This window comes from Balearica regulorum, chromosome 8 (genome assembly GCF_011004875.1).
Source record: "Balearica regulorum gibbericeps isolate bBalReg1 chromosome 8, bBalReg1.pri, whole genome shotgun sequence".
Lineage (NCBI taxonomy): Eukaryota > Metazoa > Chordata > Aves > Gruiformes > Gruidae > Balearica > Balearica regulorum.
The window spans coordinates 4336568-4344278 of NC_046191.1; the positions used below are offsets into that span (position 1 = coordinate 4336568).

At 43.7% G+C, this 7711-nt stretch overlaps 1 long non-coding RNA gene across 1 annotated transcript; it reads left to right on the plus strand.

Annotated features, from left to right (window-relative positions):
- The first annotated feature begins 344 nt into the window (after positions 1-344).
- LOC142602695 (uncharacterized) lies at positions 345-7405 on the plus strand. The gene is made up of 4 exons (XR_012836458.1): positions 345-463; positions 860-1037; positions 1892-2060; positions 7181-7405. It is a non-coding gene; the product is annotated as an uncharacterized LOC142602695 (long non-coding RNA).
- The last annotated feature ends 306 nt before the right edge of the window (positions 7406-7711 follow it).

Consider the following 7711-nt stretch of genomic DNA (forward strand, 5'->3'; position numbering starts at 1 on the left):
TCAAAAGTGGAGATTAAACAGGGTCTTCATGACAGGCAAAGCAAAACCGTGGTGGAAATCCTATGTTCAGATATGGACAAATAATGTCCTGCTATGTGCCCATTCCTAATTGCCCACAGGAACCTCCTGGGTGAGAATTTAATGATGTCTGGGGGAATGCAGGTAAGGCAGGGGATGCGTTAGGTGCTGGTTTCCACACCACCCTTCTCACCTCACTCCCTAAACCCTGGGAGTCATCCAGCCCCACAGACCCCAGCGCCCTGGTTGAGATCGTACAGCGCCATTCCTGCAGAGGTTGGCATCGAACGTCCTCTCTTCCAGCGCCCCAAGGAAATACTAGATGGTCAGGTGTTACTTCCACGAGAGCCTGGCTGAACATAAATTATGGAGCAGATTCTCTGCTGCTAAACCCCAAAGTCAGCAGAGACTTCGTCAGCCTTCAGCAGCGAATCCTGTTTGGCTGGTAAGTGGCCATCACTTTATCCTGTAATCTCTCATTCATCTCATCTATTTTTATCTTTCCAGTTCTCTTTCCAGTGGGAGCGCTTGTACGCACTCACAAACTCTGCTACTGGGGAAAAAACAGGATTTGAATTAAATTTATTGCTGTTAATTTCATTCAAATGAATCATGAATCAGAAGGGGCAGCTAGTGGTGGCAAAACATCTGTTCATCCACAAAGTAAAAGCAGCCTCCGACACCGGTGATCAGGGAAGAGGCCGAGAGTGGAGCTGATCCCTGGTAGGGTTTAGGGACTGGCAACACGGGAAAGCAAAGGGGAGAGTTGGAAAAGTCACCTGAACTATTTTGCTATCCCTTATGGTTTTCCTAAGCATCTCTTTCATTCTCCTTCATGCAGAGGTGACCTGAGCAGAATCAATATCCTTCCTTAAAAAAAAGGAACAGAAGAGAGAACGGAGTGAATCAAGATGTTGTCAGCCGATGCCTGTTTTGGGGTGATGTTTATGTCCTGCAAAACCACCAGTGCCAATTGCCACAGCCCCATTGACTTGGGGAGGACTTGTGCTGATTTTAAGGTCAGTATCTGCTCATTTTAAGCAGAAAACAAGTGGCTGGATTATGGCTCCCCAGTGGGAACACAGCAACAGACTTTCTTCAGCTTCTTTTTCTATATATTCGAGGGCCGCGAAGTAAAGAGGGAAATGCTGAGTCTGCTAAAAACTGCTGAGATTCTTGTGGGTGCTTTGGAGGAGCTGGTATACAATTATGAGGCCATTCTCTCTGCTGGCAAATTAACAGCTTAGGAAAATTACAACGGGGGGGAGAGGGGAGAAAAAAAACATGGAAATTCTGTTAATGAAACAGAACAATGAAAATCAAAGCTAAAGATGGAAGGAACTGAGTGGGCCCCATCCAGTTCATTGCCTGCTAGGCTGGATTTCTGCCTATAGTAATTTATGCCATAGCCTTGGAAGTGAAAACAGATTTCATTTACTACTGAACAGTACTACTCTGTGTAGACAGAGTTCATGGCCTTGCAGCATTTCTGAAAAGGTATTGTGGGATTATTGCTCCCACTTTGCAGATGGGCACAGTAATGCTGCTTGAATTCTTAAATTTAGACTCTGGCAATGGGGAATCTGCATGAGGACTCGAGTCTCTGAGGGCTGTCCCTTGTCTCCTGCTTTCACATTTCATGGTCACCGCAGGAAGTATTGAGATCATAGAGGTCCCAGTTAAGAGTACTGTTCATGTGTGCAAGGCTCTGCATGAAGATCATCCCTTGTCCCAGGGATTTATCCCTCAAGAGCTTGATGGCAGAGTTGGACCAGTTGCTCCTCCAATAGGCAAAACCCAAATTACAGCTTTAACTAGACCTTGAGGGAGAAAAGTAATCTGAAACTTTTGGCTTGCTTTTCTTTTTTACTAGTCTGACTAGTACCAAGGAGAGCCCAAAGCCACAGCTTGCCCTACCAACTAACATCAAGATGATGAGTCCACGCTTGCTCACATCACCACTGCTGCCACAGGCACAATTTTCCTGGAGAGCTTTGGTCGTGAGAAATGTACATGTTCTGATGCAAAATAGCAGAAAGCAGGTAAAATTAACATTTGGAGAAAGGTTCCTATGGAAAAAACTATACATTCCCCGAGAGCCAAATGAAAAAACAACCAACCCTCAAACCCAAGCTTGCAGAGTCTGCTGTAATTTATGATATACCATATGAATCTAACTATAGAACTTCATTTTAAAATTTTATAAAGACTGTAAATCTACAGTGAAATGTTCTAGGGACAATCTGCTGGCAGAAACCCACACTCTGCAGACTGACCTATGGGAGAACCAGCTTGTCAAGGGCTTGATCCGCTGAAGACAATGGAAATGCTCTCATTGACGTCAGTGGCCTTTAGATCAAAAAGCCCCCAAAGCCCAGCATGGAAAAACAAGTAGTAAAGAGAAGCAAACTGCTCTAATCAATAGATGCTGCTGTATGAAGGTCTTTAACAATAACTTAATGGGGCATGATGAGCTGCTTTGGACACTTTTATGTTGTATTGTATGTATCTTATAATCTTTCTCCTGAAACTTTTAATGGAATTTATCTCACTGGAGAATTTGGGAGAACATCTGCTGCAAATGATGGGTAAAGACATAAGCTGTTGTGGGTGGGGTGAGCCTCAGGAGGTTCACAGTTTGGGTTTGGCTTCTGCTTCAGATTCTTATCTGAACTACACAGATCTCCTGTGGCTGCAAAAATTGGACTGGAAATCACAAGAGTACGAGGCTTCTTGTGAGATTTCCAGCACTTTTCTTATGGTTTTGACTGAACACCAGATGTGGAAAAAATATTTAACAAAACTGGATGCAGTTTTTTCGTGTCTGGTTCTAAAAAGGGATGAAGGTTCAGGAATCTAATTTTATCCTTTCCAGTTTCACTCCTTGGTAAGATTCAGTTGTAGTTTTAAAAAAAAAAAAAAAGCAATTTAAACCCAAAATGTAGCTATTGCAACCAGTCCCGGAAGAGTCATTCAAGTAGATGGAACTCTAAACATTACATTGACCATGAACAAAATTAAAACCTTATGCCTTTGGCAAGTGGAGTGCAAAGAATGAACAGGGTGAATGGCGACCATTAGGAAACATCCACTAATACTCTTTCCCTTCAAAGATTATTTTTATTTGCTTTCCATGCAAGCATATTTGCATTTTTTTACCCTTTCCTGCCTGCTTCCACCAAACAACGAAGCTCTTAGGCTTTTCCTAGCACAGATATTTTTAAGAATGCTTGAGCAACTGTGCTTGCCACGTGGAAATTTTAAATTTTACACCTGACCGCAAAGTTTCCTTTTCATCTAATAGACTTTGCAGGTTGCTTACACAAGCCTACGTTACCTTTTGGGTGTAACGACGGTACTGAGATGCTGAGTCACTAACCAATGGCAAGTTCTTCCAGTCCATATGTTCTATATGTTCTTTGCAGACTACTCACAGTTAGAAAGGAGGGTCAGTTCATTAGGTGGTTTACTCTAATGGTATCACCTACTCAGGCTTGCTTTTAAACTGATGGTCTTTCATCAGAGAGGTAAAGAAAAGGTCTTTTGAAGCCAAATAGCAAAGATTGGTTAGGGGAGCTCTTAAGTCACCAGAAGGTTTCAGGACATGTGTAGGCATCTTTGGGTGATGGAAAGCGGCCTGAAGTGAATGATGTATCTCAAAGGACTCTCCCTGCATTTTGGATCACAAATGTTGGGAGCAAAGCTGAGCCACAGAAAAATCAAACAAAACAAATGAGGAAAAAAAGTGTAAAAGTGGTTGGGCTGGTGCTGACCTCACTCACTTGACTATTTTATCATTCGTGATTGCCTCTGAAATTGTTGGTTTCAGTTTGGGACAGCAAGTTTGTCCCTGTGGGGTACGTAAAGGCCAGACTGAATGGAAACTGAGCTGGCATATCTTTTAAACTGCTCATCTGGTGTGTAGTCTCACATACAAATCAAACATGACCAATGAAAAGGCAGAATGTTACCCCATCCAGAAGCTGTGGGGCAGTGAACCATGCACTTGAGGAGACTGTCTAGAACACACCATGTTTTGTCATTTCACTGAATTTTTGGCATTATTGGAATGTTTTCTTCAAAGATCTAGAGCCAAGCCTCCTGTGAACCTTCACTGTCATATAACAAACAGCAAAACAATCAATTAATAATGGCAAGAAACAGCTCTGAAGTGTGGACACCATCGCTGGAAAAGGACAGGGAAGAAAAACCCCAGGGTTTGTTTTTAATTCTATTAATTTGGGAGGAAGGAGGGGCTCTGGTGAGCTTTGAAAGATTTTATAGATGTCTCTTTCGGCCTGGGGAAGGAGCGGTTTGCTGAATGAGACGTGCCAAGACCCTGTCAGTGCCTCTGCTCCCACCAGAGATGGGGCTCCCGGCCCCGGCGGGCATAGGGCAGGTTTTGTGCTGGGGGAGGCAGCTTCCTCAGGAGCTGGTTTTGGCGCGTGTACGGGGAGGTGAAATCGCACTGCTTCTTCCTAGAGGTCTAGGAAATGTCCATCGTGATGGATCCTCCAAGAAAAATAGTGGGTTTTGAAATGCAACTTGGGAGAGCGCTAAAAAAGGCTTCAGAACAGGGTGAGGAGAGGAGGGAAGAGCCCTCCCACTGCTCTCCCCGTGCTCTGCTCGCAGGCCTGTACCTCCAGCCCATGTGGAAATAGTTACCTCCAAATAACACATCCTGCGGGACTATTTCTAGTCATTTCACAGAAGCCTTATTAAAAAATAGAGACTTTATTAACCTGAGATTCAGGGACTTGAATTCATGATAGAGGCTGTAAACTCTCAGCCTATGGTTGAGTTTTACAAGGATGATTTGAGGGTTGGAAAAGGAAATCTTGTGGAGAGAGGCTTAAGGAGCTCAATTTGGTGAACTTAGCAAAAAAAGCAGATCACGCAGTGACCTGACTCTGTGCAGTAAATGCCTTTGGAGGAAAAAATACCGCTTACAAAAGGGCTTTATAGTCTAATGGGGGAAAACATAACGAGATGCAATGGCTGGAAATTTAAGACAGGCAAAATCGAGAGGTTGGGAAGGGAGATGGGGCTGACTGCCGGGACAGACTGTTGAGGAGGACTGGGGAGTTGTCATCCTTTTGCATCTTGGAAGCAGAACTGGAGGCCAGCCCAGATAACTTTGGTGAAACATATAGTAGTAGGCTCAATTAGCGAGTGAACATGTGAAATTATTTTCTTGGGGATTTATATTGAGCGTTAAACTAGATGATCTGAATTGTCCCTTTCAGCTTTAAAAATGAAAGAAAGATGCCAGAAAAGGAGTTAGATACCCACATTCTACCAAACTGCAATTGCTGGGCCCCTTTGGAAATGTTGTAAGTGAAAGAAGTGCTCTATTCTGAGTGCTGGGCTTACGGAGGGACAGACAGAATGATGCATGCCATCACGTGCCACTAGCACAAAACCATTTGTAACTGGTTTTCATTCTTGGCCCTCCCCCCCCCCCCCCCCCCAAGTGCACTTTTCTTTTTTATATTTATTTTTTTGAAACTAAAAATATATCCTCAGAGGCATTAGTCACTCTGCCCACATATTAATAAATTGCATAATGATGCCACCAAGCATCCAAAAACCTTTCAAACCATTATATATTATTTCTTTCAATAATATTCTAAAAGGCCAGTGAGGCTTAATGGAGCCACATGGTATTGTATTTAATCCAGAAATCTGGAACTGTCTAAAATCTAATATATAAATTAAGATAATATACAATATGTTTTTTCATTTAATTTGGTTCTCCCCATTTGGGTAGGCTATAACTCCGTAGGGCTGTGTCTTTTGCAAGAGATTTTTGTCTACCGAATCTTAGATTTGTAATGTTGCTCTCACTTTTAATTGCTCAGGGCTGTTCTCCATAATAACTCAGCCAGTCCTTTGCCAGCCAAAGGAAAGTTTAATGGAACCACAGTTTAACTGGGCAAAGTTTAAAAATTGTGCAAGTTACAAGAGGTTTCCTGGGACTTTTCCTTACAGCCTCTCCTGTACGGCTCCTTTTGCGTTGCTGCTGAGAATCTCACTGCCGTGCAAATGGAGATGGTGAGCTCTGCAGAACATTTAATACTGGTTTGCAGGTGTGTTCTTGACTCTCTCAGCTAGATATCTGGCATTTACAGACAGGAATTTCTAGGAGATCAGGAGCTATTGAGTGAAGAAACCCAAATCCAAATAATTCCCAGGCTGGAAAAACATAAGGGTTTTAGATCTGGGTTTTGGGTATGGGGCTTGTTTTCACAAGTGTCACCTCTGAACAGGTCCACCTCTGCTGTACGGTGTGTGCAGAAGGTTTTCACATGCCTGGCAAGTCACGGCAGATGTCACAGGCTATAAGATACAAAGGGGTCAATAAATGCTACTTCTTCCTCCTCCTTTCTTTTCATCCCAAGTTCCCTTCATGCTCTCAGAAGCTCTGGCTATCACTGTGCCAGGGTGGAACAAGGCTGTGGAAGAGGAACTGTATAGGTCAGGACCACAATTAATGTATCTTCTTTTTCAGCTCTTATAATTTGTAAACCCAGTGACCCAAAAAATGCGCATCTATTTGCTGCGTTTAGAGCTGAAGTGTTTCAAAAGATGGAGGGAGAAAAGTACATGTTCTTGGGTATATGCTGCTCTGCAGTTTGACATCCTGCAGGAGAAGAAAGCCAGGTGTGGAAACAAACTGAGTGAGATGATTTCTTGTGGGGTCAGTGGAGTAGACACAACGGAGGTGCTGAAATCTGGAGCATACCTTTCGTTTGAGAGAATGTGTAGGAGAATTAAACACATTCTGGAAAGCAAGAAGCCTGTGCATTATGAACAAACAGCTTTGAATCATATGAGCCTAGGTTTTGGTTGATCATGTGAATAAAACTTCTTTCAAGCTTAAGTACTTCTGTTCGTCATTTCTGGGTTTGGGGTTTTTTTTCAGTTGGCTTTGAATTTTCCTTGGCTTCGTCAGGACTAGACCTGACCTTGGATAGAAAGATTCTCCAGGCTATAATCTGGTTTTGACAAACTTTTGGTAGAAGCACAGTGTTCGGAGGCCCCTTGCTCTCCCCATGTCCACAGAACTAGTCTGGTTTTGGAAAGCTGTGTGATAGATGCTTATTATATTTACAACTCTTCTTATTTTCTTTCACTCCCTTCCCAACGCCCCGCTCACCAGAAGTGCAACAATCTACAGCTTCCTCATCACACGATGGAGTATGGACAAAGCTGCTTGGCTTGTGTCTCCTAATGCCTCTCCAAAATGGGCTCTGGATGACTGCTGCTGCACAGATATCAAACTGCAATTGTAATAAGCTTTATTTAACACCAGATTTTTTAGACTGAGATTTCCACCCCCCCCCCCCCCCCGAAAGATCTGGGTGATATAACCAGACCTGCATTGGTTTTCTTACAAACTCCAGCATGGAGGCCAGCTCGGTTCACAGCAGGATGCATCGCATAGGAGGGAGGAAGATAATCCATGACACCATGAAACTTCATAAGCAGCAGCTGTGAAGAGAAAACCAAGAGCGAGCATGGGCCCTCGAGGTCACCGCAGCCCTCGAGGTCACCGCAGCCCCGCCGCTCTGCCCAGAAGGCACTAAGCTGTATTACACCTTCCTCACCACCTCTGTCCTCTCCCGGGTCCTTCGGGACCCACAGTGAAAGTCCAAGTTTGCTCCTGCGGCACTGGTCCAGCACTTGTAAA